We start from the raw sequence: 18340 nt of genomic DNA, 5'->3' as shown, positions 1-18340 counted from the left end.
TAGAACCGAAAACAAACATGACCTCCCTTGCAGTAGCAAACACCTTTCACTACGCTAGCAGACAATTCGAGCAAACAGCCCTCTATTATTACCCCAGACTTGAATAAGCCGGCAATTTTGCAATGAAAATGGCAAAATGATCTGCAGTTTCTGTTGCATAGAGCTTTCTGGACTCAAAAACAAGAATTTTCTACATTTATGTGACCGCTTATGTGACAATCATTCGGGATGTTTATCGAAATAACGAAATACTGTTATTAATTTAGTAGGATAATTTTGCACCACCCCAGGAAATAAACGGCTACACAGCTGACAAACGTATTCTACAATGTTTCGATTTCTCCATTAGACTCGCCACAGCCCGAAAACGTTCATTAGCTGAAGTGTTTATTAAGATACCTAGCAATGGCAATGCTCGCACTTCTAAAACGTGGTGGCATTAATAGTGGGATCTGAATTGCCACGTGTATAGGCAAATGGATTTTATTTGAATTACTGTAAACGTGATTTGGATCGAAAGCATATCTACGAGTAATATGCTGATGTATCGACTGCGCCTGGAACATTTCCAATAAAGACTAGGGGGTGTTATTTATGCGGCCCTCATCTTCAGTAACTGTCGTAGCTATTTTCGTTGTTAGGATTTCATCACCTAAATCGGTAAACATGGAACCCTATTAGTCTCACTTTCTTCATCGTCTATCTGTCTGCCCAGCCCTTAAAACCCGTTTTGCTAATTCGTAATGATCTGGGGTACTTTGCCTTATTAAAACAGCTACGTTATCTCGATAAGCTGAAATTCATTTTAGATTAGTACAGTATTAGTTCATACTAATTAGCGTTTCTTCTTTCATTTATTTCTTCTGTTTACGTGTTTTGTTTAACACACTAATCAGCATTAATATAGTCACACACATGATTGAAAACAGTCTGAGAAAATTCGGATAGTTTGTCAATTTCACGCCTGTGTATACTATGTTGGTAGCATTTCGTCGCCTTGCCTGTTATGCTGTGTAGCAGACTTTAAAGCTGTGCGGATCATCATAACGAAAAGGGGAGGGTCTCGCTCGTTTTGTCCACGACTGTACCTTCAGTCTTTTTATCAGCTGGAGACCGCTGAACTGGATAGTGAGAGCTCGGCGACAGACAACGTATTTGCTATACCGTCTCTGATCTGAGATGTATATTTCCACAACGCGCTGGCATTTAGTGAACAAACTCGTGGCAAATTAAACTGAAATTTACTCCTTTGCTGCACACCGTTTTTATTTTTGTCACCGTCTGACTGCACAGTGTCTTAAAAGACTCTGCAAGACGAATTGTCTGTTCTTGAATACTGACTCCCATTTTTCTCAGTTTATTAATGACTTCAGCGCCCTACGTGACGGCTTCAGTTAAGTACGTCTATCCAACTGTGATGACGTTACTGTAAATTTTAGACGCTAATATTTGATGGAAGACGATAATGTTAATATGAAGGCCGCAAACTTACTCGTTTTTTATTTAAGAATTGTTATTAATCACTTATTATCCTAAAACGCATTGAACAAAAAGTCGAGCTACACTCTATGAAGACCAATTTGGATTCCGGAAAGATATATGAACCAGAGAAACAATATTTGCTCTAAAACTAATAATAGAGAAACGACTAGATAAGAACCTGACAACATACATAGCTTTCGTAGATGTAGAGAAAGCCTTTGATGATGTTAAATGCGATAAGATATATGAGGTACCCAAAAAATTAGGAATAGACTATAAAGATAGAAAAATGATATTGAACCTGTACAAAGCAGAGACAGCAGGTATACGTAGACGGGCGAAACAGGAAGAGGTGCAGGTACTGAAAGGTGTCGGACAAGGTTGCGCAGTGTCCCCTGTTATCTTTAACCTGTACATTGAAGAGGCGCTGAAAAAAGTAAGGGAAAATTCACAGACAGATGTAATTCACGGCCAACGAATAGATATGATAAGATATGCCGATGATATAGCTGTCCTAGCTGAAAGTGAAGAAGATCTTGTAGTCCTACTGAATAGAATGGAAAAAGTTATGGGGGAAGAAATAATATGAGAACTAATTAAGCAAAAACAAAAGTAACGGCATGAGACAAAAAAGATCAAGTGAAATCCCAAATTTATGTAGGCAATGAACTGCTTGAACAAGCTGATAAATTTACTTATCTGGGCAGTAATATTACCAGGGATGGAAGGAGCAAGGCAGAAGTGAAAAGTTGAATTGCTCAAGCAAAAGGCTGCTTTTAACAAGAAGAAAAACATCTAAACATTTAAGAGCATCAGCCTTGAAATCAGGAAAAGATTATTGAAATCATATGTGTGGAGTATGGCATGCTATGGGTATGAAACATGGACTCTCGGGACAGAGGAGGACCAGAAGCTAAATTCTTTTGAAATGTGGTGCTATAGACGCATGCTCAAAATAAAATGTATCGACGAGGTCACAAACGAAGTGGTTCTGCAAACAGCAGGTGAGAAGAGAAGCTTCTGGAGTTTCATTGTTAAAAGAAGAGTGCTATTTACAGGCCATCTATTAAGACATAAAGGACTACTGAACACAATCATGGAGGAATATGTCGAGGGAAAAAGACCAAGAGAAATACCACGGCTGAGGTGCTCCCTGCCGCCGTTGGATAAGCAGCTGCAGCAGCAAGTCGTATACTCCTAGCTCACTCATTTGTTACATAGTTTAATTCTTAATTTCTTTGCGTGTTTTTGGTACTGGCATTGTGTAATTCATAAATTTCGAGCGTATTATAGTATTTGAGAGTTGTAGCATCGCGTTTTAGTACCTGAATAGTGTAAATTCGCGTAGTCGTTTGTCTACTGTTTTGTTTTGAACGGCCAGTGTCGGTTGGTCGCAGTCAGTGTGCTCCCTGCCGCCGTTGGATAAGCAGCTGAGCAGCAAGTCGTATACTCCTAGCTCACTCATTTGTTACATAGTTTAACTCTTAATTTCTTTGCGTGTTTTTGGTTCTTGCATTGTTTAATTCATAAATTTCGGGCGTATTATAGTATTTGAGAGTGTAGCATCGTGTTTTAGTACCTGAATAGTGTAATTTCGCTTAGTCTCCTTCCGCCGCCGAGCAGTGTCAGCAGTGCGCAAGTAGCAGCATTACTGCATTTACTAGGCAATCTTGTATTTTAATAACCGTTTAAATTTTGTCGATTTGTTTGCGCTCTCTGTAGATTAGTTCAGACGTTCTTAGCAAAACAGTTTTTAGCATGGATAGGGACTGCAACTGCTGTGTTCGGATGCAGGCTGAGTTGGCATCCCTTCGCTCCCAGCTTCAGGCAGTGTTGGCTTCGGTCACACAGCTTGAGGCTGTTGCCAATGGGCATCACTGTGGGGGTCGGGATGGGGGTTTGTCGGGGACGGCCAGCTCGTCCCACGCATCCCCTGATCGGACTACGACTGTGGTTGCCCGGGATACTGCCCGCATTGAGGCTGATCCCTCACCTGTGGTAGAGTGGGAGGTCGTTTCAAGGTGTGGCAGGGGGCGAAAGACATTCCGGAGGACTGAACGGAAAGCCTCTCCAGTTTGTCTGACGAACCGGTTTCAGGCTCTGTCTCAGGCTGATACTGATCTTCGGCCTGACATGGCTGCTTGTCCTGTTCCAGAGGTTGCCCCTCAGTCTGCAAGATCCGGGCAGTCGCAGAGGGTGGGCTTACTGGTAGTTGGGAGCTCCAACGTCAGGCGCGTAATGGGGCCCCTTAGGGAAATGGCAGCAAGAGAGGGGAAGAAAACCAATGTGCACTCCGTGTGCATACCGGGGGGAGTCATTCCAGATGTGGAAAGGGTCCTTCCGGATGCCATGAAGGGTACAGGGTGCACCCATCTGCAGGTGGTCGCTCACGTCGGCACCAATGATGTGTGTCGCTATGGATCGGAGGAAATCCTCTCTGGCTTCCGGCGGCTATCTGATTTGGTGAAGACTGCCAGTCTCGCTAGCGAGATGAAAGCAGAGCTCACCATCTGCAGCATCGTCGACAGGACTGACTGCGGACCTTTGGTACAGAGCCGAGTGGAGGGTCTGAATCAGAGGCTGAGACGGTTCTGCGACCGTGTGGGCTGCAGATTCCTTGACTTGCGCCATAGGGTGGTGGGGTTTCGGGTTCCGCTGGATAGGTCAGGAGTCCACTACACGCAACAAGCGGCTACACGGGTAGCAGGGGTTGTGTGGCGTGGGCTGGGCGGTTTTTTTAGGTTAGATGGCCTTGGGCAAGTACAGAAAGGGCAACAGCCTCAACGGGTGCGGGGCAAAGTCAGGACATGCGGGGACCAAGCAGCAATCGGTATTGTAATTGTCAACTGTCGAAGCTGCGTTGGTAAAGTACCGGAACTTCAAGCGCTGACAGAAAGCACCGGAGCTGAAATCGTTATAGGTACAGAAAGCTAGCTTAAGCCAAAGATAAATTCTGCCGAAATTTTTACAAAGGTACACACGGTGTTTAGAAAGGATAGATTGCATGCAACCGGTGGTGGAGTGTTCATCGCTGTTAGTAGTAGTTTATCCTGTAGTGAAGTAGAAGTGGATAGTTCCTGTGAATTATTATGGGTGGAGGTTACACTAAACAACCGAACTAGGTTAATAATTGGCTCCTTTTACCGACCTCCCGACTCAGCAGCATTAGTGGCAGAACAACTGAGAGAAAATTTGGAATACATTTCACATAAATTTTCTCAGCATGTTATAGTCTTAGGTGGAGATTTCAATTTACCAGATATAGACTGGGACACTCAGATGTTTAGGACGGGTGGTAGGGATAGAGCATCGAGTGACATTATACTGAGTGCACTATCCGAAAATTACCTCGAGCAATTAAACAGAAAACCGACTCGTGGAGATAACATCTTGGACCTACTGATAACAAATAGACCCGCACTTTTCGAATCTGTATGTACAGAACAGGGAATTAGTGACCATAAGGCCGTTGCAGCATCCCTGAATATGGAAGTTAATAGGAATATAAAAAAAGGGAGGAAGGTTTATCTGTTTAGCAAGAGTAATAGAAGGCAGATTTCAGACTACCTAACAGATCAAAACGAAAATTTCTGTTCCGACACTGACAATGTTGAGTGTTTATGGAAAAAGTTCAAGGCAATCGTAAAATGCGTTTTACACAGGTACGTGCCGAGTAAGACTGTGAGGGACGGGAAAAACCCACCGTGGTACAACAACAAAGTTAGGAAACTACTGCGAAAGCAAAGAGAGCTCCACTCCAAGTTTAAACGCAGCCAAAACCTCTCAGACAAACTGAAGCTAAACGATGTCAAAGTTAGCGTAAGGAGGGCTATGCGTGAAGCGTTCATTGAATTCGAAAGTAAAATTCTATGTACCGACTTGACAGAAAATCCTAGGAAGTTCTGGTCTTACGTTAAATCAGTAAGTGGCTCGAAACAGCATATCCAGACACTACGGGATGATGATGGCATTGAAACAGAGGATGACACGCGTAAAGCTGAAATACTAAACACCTTTTTCCAAAGCTGTTTCACAGAGGAAGACCGCACTGCAGTTCCTTCTCTAAATCCTCGCACAAACGAAAAAATGGCTGACATCGAAATAAGTGTCCAAGGAATAGAAAAGCAACTGGAATCACTCAATAGAGGAAAGTCCACTGGACCTGACGGGATACCAATTCGATTCTACACAGAGTACGCGAAAGAACTTGCCCCCCTTCTAACAGCCGTGTACCGCAAGTCTCTAGAGGAACGGAGGGTTCCAAATGATTGGAAAAGAGCACAGATAGTCCCAGTCTTCAAGAAGGGTCGTCGAGCAGATGCGCAAAACTATAGACCTATATCTCTTACGTCGATCTCTTGTAGAATTTTAGAACATGTTTTTTGCTCGCGTATCATGTCATTTCTGGAAACCCAGAATCTACTATGTAGGAATCAACATGGATTCCGGAAACAGCGATCGTGTGAGACCCAACTCGCCTTATTTGTTCATGAGACCCAGAAAATATTAGATACAGGCTCCCAGGTAGATGCTATTTTTCTTGACTTCCGGAAGGCGTTCGATACAGTTCCGCACTGTCGCCTGATAAACAAAGTAAGAGCCTACGGAATATCAGACCAGCTGTGTGGCTGGATTGAAGAGTTTTTAGCAAACAGAACACAGCATGTTGTTATCAATGGAGAGACGTCTACAGACGTTAAAGTAACCTCTGGCGTCCCACAGGGGAGTGTTATGGGACCATTGCTTTTCACAATATATATAAATGACTTAGTAGATAGTGTCGGAAGTTCCATGCGGCTTTTCGCGGATGATGCTGTAGTATACAGAGAAGTTGCAGCATTAGAAAATTGTAGCGAAATACAGGAAGATCTGCAGCGGATAGGCACTTGGTGCAGGGAGTGGCGACTGACCCTTAACATAGACAAATGTAATGTATTGCGAATACATAGAAAGAAGGATCCTTTATTGTATGATTATATGATAGCGGAACAAACACTGGTAGCAGTTACTTCTGTAAAATATCTGGGAGTATGCATACGGAACGATTTGAAGTGGAATGATCATATAAAACTAATTGTTGGTAAGGCGGGTACCAGGTTGAGATTCATTGGGAGAGTGCTTAGAAAATGTAGTCCATCAACAAAGGAGGTGGCTTACAAAACACTCGTTCGACCTATACTTGAGTATTGCTCATCAGTGTGGGATCCGTACCAGGTCGGGTTGACGGAGGAGATAGAGAAGATCCAAAGAAGAGCGGCGCGTTTCGTCACTGGGTTATTTGGTAACCGTGATAGCGTTACGGAGATGTTTAATAAACTCAAGTGGCAGACTCTGCAAGAGAGGCGCTCTGCATCGCGGTGTAGCTTGCTCGCCAGGTTTCGAGAGGGTGCGTTTCTGGATGAGGTATCGAATATATTGCTTCCCCCTACTTATACTTCCCGAGGAGATCCCGAATGTAAAATTAGAGAGATTAGAGCGCGCACGGAGGCTTTCAGACAGTCGTTCTTCCCGCGAACCATACGCGACTGGAACAGGAAAGGGAGGTAATGACAGTGGCACGTAAAGTGCCCTCCGCCACACACCGTTGGGTGGCTTGCGGAGTATCAATGTAGATGTAGATGTAGATGTAGATCAAATCGTGAAAGATGTGGGATGTAACACCTATAAAGAAATGAAGAGGAAAGCTGAAAGACGCACAGAATGGAGACAAGCTGCGATTGTAGCTGGTGCAAACCAATCCTTGAATTGACCACTACAGAAGAAACAGCTTAATCACTTAGGTTCTCTGCATCGATAATGTACGTAGGTAGTACTGATTGCACCACCTAAGTCAACAAAAGTAGACACTTCGACGAACATGTAAATGAACACACTACTTTTCTTACTCTTCGTTCATGCCATTTACGCCTTCCTAACAGTTCTAACGTAACTCCTACAACAGTTAATTTTTGTCAGTTCTTTGCACACGCACCCGACATTCGCTGCTGCCTCACCAGTCTATCTGCCTCTATCGCTCCTCTATGACGGTCGCCATATTCCGATTGTCCCTCCGGCGACCCTTGATGTCTCCGCCAGCTTGCCACGCCCTGACCACGTGAAAACCACGCCGTGATTCACAGCTGCAAGACGTATGTGCTCACGTGAAACTCCGAGAAGCACAATGCTTTTCTGAATGATTCTTGTCTTCTTCTTCTTTTTCATCAGCTTCTTTTGTCTGTCATTGAAAAGGACTATTGATCTGTTCTGGCCAGTTTCATGTCTTAACTGACCGTCCTACATCTCCCTTTCCTTTCGGGTCGTATTGTGATTGTGTCTTTGGAATCTTTGTTTCTTCCTTTCGAAAAATGGTTCTGAGCACTATGTGTCTTAACTTCTGAGGTCATCAGTCGCCTAGAACTTAGAACTAATTAAACCTAAGTAACCTAAGGACATCACACACATCCATGCCCGAGGCAGAATTCGAACCAGCGACCGTAGCGGTCGTTCGGCTCCAGACTGTAGAGCCTAGAACTGCACGGCCACTCCGGCCGGCTCTTCCTTTTGGTCCACATGTTCCTTCCAGTATTTTTAATGTTCTTACATTTTGCCATTTACTGCAGTAATATTACATTAGGAAACCTGTCCAACATAGTGGAACTTTTGACTGTTCGTAAAGACATTATTTCAGCCGCCTGAACACGGTTAACATCTTTCCTGTTCATAACCCATGATTCACTGCCGCACAGTAGAACAGCCATAACCTTAAACAATTTCATTGATGTGTGTCTTTGCGTATTTTTTAATCTTTTACATATAGCGCCACATATGATTTGATATTTCGGTAATTTAATATCTACCTTCGCTAAAAGTAACATAGCTCCCAAGGTTATTTCTCAGCTTGTTCCAAATCTGATCTTCAATTACAGTTTTGTTTCGTATGGGCATTTACCATGAAATGCAAATTTCTTAGGTCTATTTGCTGTGACCGTAGAATTGTAATCCTTTCCACTTTTGTTGTCGAATAATTGAATCAAATGGCAACTGAGTCCAGGAGCAATTTCAGATATTCATTTACATATTAAAAATTAAGAAATATGTGAGATGGCATATTCGGTATCCCAAGACATGGTCACCTTAGAAGCATTTGTAGATTTCTAGAAAAAAGAAAAGAAAACAAAAAAAAACTTTTGACAGATTTGAGTGGAAGACGCTCTTGGAAAATCTGATGATATCAGTGATAAAATAAAAAGAGAGTGAAACGCTAAAACTTGTTCAGAATCTGACTCCAGTGATAAGAGCTGTAGATCATGAAACGAAACCAGTACTTCAGAAGTAAGTGTGGCAGATTTGCAACCTGTTCACTATGTCGTTCATTCTGTCCTTTCAGTAGAAAGGAGAGCAATAAATTTGAAAATGAAATTAGTGTTAGCGGAAATGGAATGAAATCTGCTTTGATCTGTCAATGAGATTATAGTTCTAGAAGATATGGCAAAAGACTCTGATCATTTGAACAAAATTGACGAGGCCTTGAAAAGAGGAGGCGATACTGACGTCAATGAAAGTACAACGATGCTCTGAGTGAATTCAAATTAAGTTAGGAAGAAGTAAAGATGATATAAATACTAAACGCCCACTGAAAAAAAGCTTTACTGAGAAACCCAAACATGCTACAGAAAGAATCTGTTGAATGTGTTTGTCTGGAAGGTAGACGTAAAAGCTCAACAGTAAAGACAAGCGGAGAACAGAAGATTTTCAAACGCGACACAACATAATTATGCTGCTAGTTTGAGAATACATAGAAGAACTAATGAAGATATTTCGAATAAGAAAGTAATATTTCTGAGTAACAACTAAAACTAGGGATAGATTGGCAAACAAATCTTGAGGTTAACGAATTGTTACCTAAGCCAAGGGCGGAAATGTGAATTACCGAAACTGGTGTGCCCTTGATGACTGTACGTCACGAACATCTAATCCTCGTCTGGGTCCGTCAACACCGACATTGGACTGTTGATGACGGGAAACGTACTGCCTGTTCCAACGCGTCTCGTTTCAAATTGCATCGAGTGGACGGATGTGAACGGGCGTGGAGACACCCTCATGAATCCATGGACCCTGCATGTCAGGAGTGAGAATTTTCAAGCTCGTGGAGGCTCTGTAATGGTGTGGGTCGTGTGCAGTTGGAGTGATATGGGACCTCTGATACGTATAGATACGACTGTGACAGATGACACGTACGTAAGCATCCTGTCTGGTTACCTGCATCCATTCATGTCCATTGTGCATTCCGACGGACTTGGGCAATTCCAGCAGGAAAATGCGACATCCTTCACGTCCAGAATTGCTAGATAGTGGCTCCAAGAAACGCTTTTCTGCGTTTAAACAATCCCGTTGGCCTCCAAACTCCTTGGACATGATAATTATTTAGCATATCTGGGATCCCTTGAAACGTGCTTTTCATAAGAGCTCTCAACCCTTTCGTACTCTTACGGATTAATGGGTAGCCCTGCAGGATTCATGGTGTCAGTTCCCTCCAGCACTATTTCAGACATTAGTCAAGTCAAGTCCATGCTACGCCGTGTCGTAGCACTCCTGTGTGCTCGCGAGGGCCCTACACGATGTTAGGCAGGTGTACCTGTGTTTTTCGCTCTTCTGTGGTTATATCACGTAATTCTAATGGTGACACGTAGTGCTTACGTGTATTCACCAATTACTGACAGTATATCATTAAAATTTTGTTCGTTGACTATATGAAATCTGGAAAATTCATCAGGATAATTCTTCAGATTAAAATATAACTTTTGAAATTATCCATTTAATAATTTGTCATAGCTATAATCTCCTTCTTTTACTATATTTAAGCAAAGCACCGGGGAGTAACTTTACGTTAATCATTTGATTGGACACAGTGTGAACACGAAGCGTGCACATGAACACTTGTAGAAAATCTGTACGGGAAGCGAGTGACTTCGTACACTTCCTTAAAGCCAAAAAGGTTGGTCGAAATCGTAGTGGTCATTGATTTCAATGTAATAATTTAACCGACAAGACAGTAGAGAGTAGACGACCTATGCAGCTTACACCATTTACTGTAGAACGATTTTCAAAGAGAAAGTCAAGACTTACATTAAAATTTAAGCCCGAGGGACTGGATGTGATTCGGCAAGTAGCAGCAACATTCAAATGACAGGATAAACCCTAAAAACGTATTTCGTGACAAACCCAATGTTTGTTAGTCGCGGAAGGCTGTTTGAATCTACGCAAATTACAGTGGTTCGCCTTCCCCCTCAGGCTCATCAAATTAACTTCCCTGCTGAGTTAACCAGCAATTTACTCTCTCAAACCTATTTTATTAACCCATAAAGTTAGTGGAGCAGTTAGCATCGTGCGCCCGCATTTGCATTCGGCAAATTCGACAGTGCTATATCTTTCCCCCGCGGAACATTATTTCAGACACAAACGAATTTGCAAGAAGTTGGCAGCGAAAGCGATAAATTCGAGCAATTGAACGAGGAATTATCGACTGTATAAGAATCTCACGCCTGGCCGCTTAAATTGAATTCCCACTTGGGATTAAAATCCGATGAATGAAAGGCAAATATTACTTTTGCTAAATTGACTCAGCCGTATCGCAGAATGGAGGATCTCTCGGAGAGGCCTTTTATTAAGAATCCGCGAAGGGTGAATCGGAATAGCTGGCCCCTAACGGAATCTGGATTTCCACCTTTCCGGCTATTCAGCCACCTGCGTACCCATACTAAAAAACCGCTGAGAGCTTAATATAGTGTTGACAGTCTCTTAGTATCTTGTACCTATTCTAAACAATCACTGCAAAACTGTTACCGTAATTTTTTGCGGTGTACTTCCACATAACGTATAGGATAAGTGATTCCTTTTTTCAGTGATATAACTGTTGTGAACTTTACATGAAGTGCTATTTGTAACCTACAGTGCAGTGTTGCGTGTATTTTCGATTTAGTTCAGAGCCGTGCAGGCCGACATAAAAACTCACAAGTTCTGCCAGTAGATAATTAGATTATTTCTTCTTTCAGATCCCAATGACAACTGCCATGAAATTCTGTACTACAAGGATGTATTTACATGAAATTTAATGTATTCACACATATAGAAGAGGGGTGAAACATCGTGAGTGCAGAAATGAAGCTGAACGGCAATAAGGGACACCAGTCATACTGGTTCATCTTCTGTGGTGATACATGCATTTATTATATAAAAAAATTAAAAGTGAAAACTTTTAATGCCTATGCTGCAATTTTCCTATCACAATTAAAGTTCGATGACTAGTTTCGGTTTCTATCTGCAACCATCTTCCGATCTGTAACACATGTAAGAAACAGAGCCTACATGATGAGCATTAACACAGCTTGTAAGAAACTGATCTATGGCTTTGTCAAATTTTCACTATTACATTTAGAATTAGCTCCGCGTTATTATTGCTCAGGTGTTGTACATTTTTTTTTTTTTGTATTCTTCTTGATTCTGCAACATTTTCTTCGGCTGTGTTTCCTACATGCGCTACAGATCTGAGGATGGTTGCTGACATCAACCGAAACTAGTTATCGAACTTTAATTGTGATAGGAAAACTGCTGTCTTGGCATTAACAGTTTTTACTTACCAGATTAAGGCCTCTGTCTCCACCTTTCCCGTTCCCCCCCCTCCCCCCCCCTCCCCCTCCCCCAACATACCCGACCACATCAGACTTCGGTGGAAACACACTCTGATAGTCATGATGTTGGCCAGTGACTTGTGTCTCCAATCAATAATTTCAGCTAAGAGTGGAATTATGGTGGCTCTTTATCACATCTACTTACAAGAAATGACGTAACTAATGTGGGGCTACTGTGATAATCTTAATTGATACATCAAATGCCGACTTTTGCGGAGGGACATGTGGCAACATTATGAATTCTCATTATTCCCTTGATCTTTTTAAACCAGTCATTATTTATGGACGTTTGAATCTTGTTCATTAATTTACATTTAGCATTTCCAATAGCGCTGTTAAACTATAGGTTATAACAAAAAATGGCTCGGATTACAATGAGACTTAAATCAGTCCCCTAGAACTTAGAACTACGTAAACCTAACTAACCTAAGGACATCACACACATCCATGTCCGATGCAGGATTCGAACCTGCGACCGTAGCTGTCGCGCGGTTCCAGAGTGTAGCGCCTAGAACCGCTCGGCCACTCCGGCTAGCAGGGTACAAAATTTACGGTTAGTTATGCGAGAATGTTTACACTGCTGGGGTAACATCTGCACAGTTGTGTTAAAGTGTATAAGTTTTAGAGCTATAAAACACTAAACAGAAAGCTTAACCATGTATATACAGAAGGACTGTTGTAAACGAAAAACTGTTAAAGCATATGACTATTATCATTCAATTTCTTGATATTAAATGCAACTTAGATTTAGTCATATATAGTTGTACATCAGCACGGGAAAGGAATTCGTGGCGGGCCGCATCAAACCAGTCAGTAGACTGATGACCCAAAAAAAAAAAAAATAAAATAAAAAAAAAGTGTATAGACTTACATTGGAGGGTTCTGAACACACCTATGAGCTTCTGTAAAGTTTGGAAGGTAGGAGACGAGGTACTGGCAGAAGTAAAGCTGTTGAGTACCGGTCGTGAGTCGTGCTTCGGTAGCTCAGTTGGTAGAGCACTTGCCCGCGAAAGGCAAAGGTCCCGAGTTCGAGTCTCGGTCGGGCACACAGTTTTAATCTGCCAGGAAGTTCCACACCTATGATGTTTTGAAGAAAAACTAATTTCTACTTCAGTCTGGCCATTTAAAATATCTTTTGTGTGTTAACTGTTTACTTTATTTTTAAACTGCTCACTGTAATAGCTTGTTCTACAAATGTTGTCCATTGTATGTTTATTAATCGCGAGACAAATGGTCACTACTGACATGCTATAATTGTAAACCAGTATACTAGTAATTCTGCTCTTGCCTCATCACGTGTGTCGACTGGATACTCTAATTGAGTCTAATATGATAACGAAAGCAATATCATCTGCTGCGTCTGCTTTAAATCTATTTATCATCTCGGCCAACGAGTTGTTGAACAAATAAATAAGTGTATACATTAGTAACTAGTTCGGGTTTATTTGTTCGATCAGTTTCGAATTATTGTTTTTGCTTTCTACGTATTATTTCGTCTGGAAGGAGCTCTAAGCGCTACGACTACTGTACAAGTTCTGAACTTGCGACTACAGCATCACTGTAAATATCGAGTTATAGGAACATATTTGGGTACTGGCATTAAAAATTTCGCTGGTGTTAAATTATTAATTGTAGCATATGTTTTGGAATGTTCTGCACCGGAAACAAAGCGACAATCATCGGCTAAAAAATAAAATTTTTGCAGAGTGCAACATCCGATCAGTATTCCAGTACTGCATTAATAATAAGAAAATCACTTACAACTTAGGTACTTACAATTTAATGTGTCTCCCACCCTTTATTCAACACTGATCGAATACAATATTTTCGTTTTCCACAACATTTTTAAATCCTATTCCTATTTAAATGTCCCAGGACATGCATTCCGTGGGCGTAAATAATGTCATTCTGATAGCCTATGGGTGGTCTGTATCTCCTTTAGCGACGTCACTTCCTAAGGTCCTCAGACTTATGAAATACACATAATCACCAAGATTAATATCTTTCACGCTATTTGTTGAATGTATGTGCTACATTTGCTTAGAGTCTTTCCAGTGATTATTTGGTATCAATTTCACATGCTATTAGTTTTATGTTGTAGTATCAGTTTATCGCCAATGGTGTAATCATGTAGTTATTGGTCTCTTCACTTATTTATGAAACGTGAGTTATATTTAATCGCGTCAAGTCTCCACTGCCAGATTTTCCTCAACAGATACTTCTGCATTACTTTTGTGTTTGGCGCTGCAAGTTAGTTTACCACAATATCCACTAACAACCTTACGTTTCCCACCACATCATTATATATATTGTGAACACTAACGATAATATCAGACAGTTTGGTATACCTCCGAAGCTACTTTTTACCCGCTTCGATTTCGCCACTGCTAGAACGAAGACTTCTGATTGCTGAGAAGACCTGATACAGTCACCAAACTGGGCCTACATTTCAGAATTTCTTATACACTGAAGAGCCAAAGAAACTGGTACACCTGCGTAATATCGTATAGGGCTCCTGTGAGGACGCCGGAGTGCTACAACACGACGTGGCATGGACTTGACTAATGTCTGCAGTAATGATGGAGGGAACTGACACCATGAATCCCGCAGGGCCGTCCATAAATCCCTAAGAGTAGAAGAGATCTCTGTTCTGAACAGCCCATTTGCAAGTCACCCCGGATACGCTCAGTAGTTTTAATGTCTGGGGAGTTTGGTGGCCAGTGGAAGTATTTAAACTCAGAAGAGTGAACCTGGTGACACTCTGTAGCTATTATGGACGTGTGGGGAGTCGCGTTGTCCTGCTGGAATCGCCCAAGTCTATCGTGATGCACAATGGACATGAATGGATGTAGGTGATCAGACAGGATACTTATGTACGCGTCACCTACCAGATTCGTATGTAGAAGTATTAGGGGTCCCATACCATTCCAACTGCACACGCCTCACACCACTGTAGAGCCTACACCAGCGTGGACAGCCCCTTCTGACATGCAGGCTCCATGGATTCACGACGCTGTCTCCATAACCGTGCACGCCGATTCTCTCGATACAACTTGGAACGAGACTCATTCGACCAGGCAACATATTTCCTTCATCAACAATCCAATGTCAGTGTTGAAGGCCCAAGCGAGGCATCAAGGGTATACGATTGAGCCTGCCGCTCCGAAAGCCCATATCGATGATGTTTCGTTGAATGGTTCGAACGCTGTTACTTGTTGATGGCCGTAGCATTGAAATCTGCAGCAATTTGTAGAAGAGTTGCACTTCCGTCACGTTCAAAGATTCTCTTCAGCCGTCGTTGGTCCCGTTCTTGCAGGATCCTTTTCCGGCGGCAGCGCAGTCGGAGAGTTGATGTTCTACAGGGTTCCTGATATTCGCGGTACACTCGTGATATCGTCGTACGGGAAGATCCTCACTTCAGCGCTACCTCGGAGATACTGTGTCCCACCGCTCGTGCGCTAACTATAACACCATGTTCAAACTCACTTAAATCTTGATAACCTGCCATTGTAGCAGCAGTAAATGATCTAACAATTGCGCCAGACGCTTGTTCTCTTATATAGGCGTTGCAGACCGCAGTTCCGTGTTCTGCCTGTTTACATATCTCTGTATCTGAATACGATTGCGTACACCAGTTTCTTTGTGCGCCTAAGTGTATTATTCACTAAGTTACAGTGCAAAACTATATGGAATGCCTTCTGAAGGTTTGTCTAGTACCTTCTAAACCTCATGGATATCATTTGAGTCTTACAATATCTCTGTTCGTAGAATCTCTGTTGATTACTAGTGTCGAGATTTCTGATTATCCGGAAAGATGGACATGAGCGTACGTATTCTATAACTCTGTAGATTCGCACAGGTTCTCCTAATTAGACGTAATATGCCACAGTATCACACTATCTAATTTTTCATACTTTATAAAACTGAACTCTCCAGAGGCCTTGAGAGAAAACAATATCACTTTCATTGGTCTAACACAAAAAGACTTTTCTTCATGTTACGTATGCATTTTTAGCCAAACACGTGCAGCTGATGTAAATTCAGTTATCTTGATCGTCACCATCTTCTTAGACATGAGGGTCTGTAACGTTCCATGAGCCCTCCCCCCCCCCTCCCCCCCCTCTCCCACTACAGCCCAAACACCTTTTAGCTGTCGGTTTGTATTCGACAGTTTGTTTCAGTACATCCTCATTGCCTATTTCAAGGATATGATAGAACTATTTTTGCTTGTGTTCCTAAAAGTTTTCGTACTTAGAATGAGCTTCTATTCTTAAGTCTTAGCGGGGTAGGACATTAAACTGAATCGTTCAGCGATCTAAGGAACTTTCTGATGAAAATAATGGAAAAACGTTGTGACATAGAAGCGTTACATATGACTGTTATTTCAAAGACGTAGCGGATTTAACACAGTAGATGACCGACGAGTAAAGGCATATACCGGGTGATCAAAAAGTCAGTATAAATTTGAAAACTGAATAAATCACGGAATAATGTAGATAGAGAGGTACAAATTGACACACCTGCTTGGAATGACTTGCGGTTTTATTAGAACCATAAAAATACAAAAGTTCAAAAAATGTCCGACAGGTGGCGCTTCATCTGATTAGAATAGCAATAATTAGCATAACAAAGTAAGACAAAGCAAAGATGATGTTCTTTACAGGAAATGCTCAATATGTCCACCATCATTCCTCAACAATAGCTGCAGTCGAGGAATAATGTTGTGAACAGCACTGTAAAGCATGTCCGGAGTTATGGTGAGGCATTGGCTTCGGATGTTATCTTTCAGCATCCCTAGAGATGTTGGCCGATCACGATACACTTGCGACTTCAGGTAACCCCAAAGCCAATAATTGTGCGGACTGAGGTCTGGGGACCTGGGAGGCCAAGCATGACGAAAGTGGCGGCTGAGCACACGATCATCAGCAAACGACGCGCGCAAGAGATCTTTCACGCGTCTAGCAGTATGGTTGGTTGTGATAAAACCCCATGTCATTCCAAGCATGTGTGTCAATTTTTACCTCTCTATCTACGTTATTCCATGATTTATTAAGTTTTCAAATTTATGCAGACTTTTTGATCACCCGGTATTAATCACAGAATTTTTATTTTTAGGTAGTCGGGTTGGCTGATCCTTGATTTTAAATGGTCTGCCGTTCCTAGTGGCCTGTTGGTTGGCGCTGCCTCGTAAGGCCATAATGTGTACCGCACATAAACTGTAGGAGATTATTTTCCAAATACATCTCAGTTTCATCTCATATGAAAAAAGTAGCTTCATCCTCAACTACGCTCCCCAGGCAGCTTGAGGTCTGTGGAACAGTATACTTCTGTTACCACTATATTTAGCCTAATTCTCGGTTCCATTTGGGGACTGGAACGAGGATGATTGACTGTCGGTGAATTTTCGAATGAATTCTAATTTCTCTGATTTTCTGATCGTTATTCCGTCAGATTCTCTCAATAAAATTCTGCCTGCTATCTTCTTTATGTAGACATCCTGGAAGAGTGCTCTCAGATATTTTGCTCTTGTTATTGTTTCTACTAATTTCTCAGCAGTAGTGTTATCGATCGTTAGTGGCTCTCTTCGCACATTTGTCTACAGTATATTTCATTTATTTATGGTACAATTCAGCTGGTGGTTCCTGCACCAATCGTCGACCATCTGCATCAATTTTACTTTCGTATTGTAACCTCCATATATACCACAGCAACATTAATGCATTGGATCAATGAGCATACAACGATGTTCAGTACATAATTAATACATATTGCGGATAGTAACGGCCTTACTACACTCTTTTGGGGTGCTCCCAAAATTATCGTACTGAATGTAGATTCCAGAACGGGATTTTCAGTCTGCGGCGGAGTGTGCGCTGAGATGAAACTTCGTGGCAGATTAAAACTGTGTGCAGGACCGAGACTCGAACTCTGGAGCTTTGCCTTTCGCGGGCAAGTGCTCTACCAACAGAGCTACCCAAGCACGAGGAGAGCTTCTGTAAAGCTTGGAAAGTAGGAGACGAGATACTGGCAGAAGTGAATCTGTGAGGGCGGGGCGTGAGTCGTGCTTGGGTAGCTCGGTTGGTAGAGCACTTGCCTGCAAAAGGCAAAGGTCCCGAGTTCGAGACTCGATCCGGCACACAGTTTTCAAATGAATGTAGATTTTTTTATACCCTTCAAATTTGGTAGTAAGT

Source organism: Schistocerca serialis, chromosome 1 (assembly GCF_023864345.2).
Source record: "Schistocerca serialis cubense isolate TAMUIC-IGC-003099 chromosome 1, iqSchSeri2.2, whole genome shotgun sequence".
NCBI lineage: Eukaryota > Metazoa > Arthropoda > Insecta > Orthoptera > Acrididae > Schistocerca > Schistocerca serialis.
The sequence above is the reverse complement of the archived record's forward strand: the minus strand, read 5'-3'. Positions refer to the sequence as shown.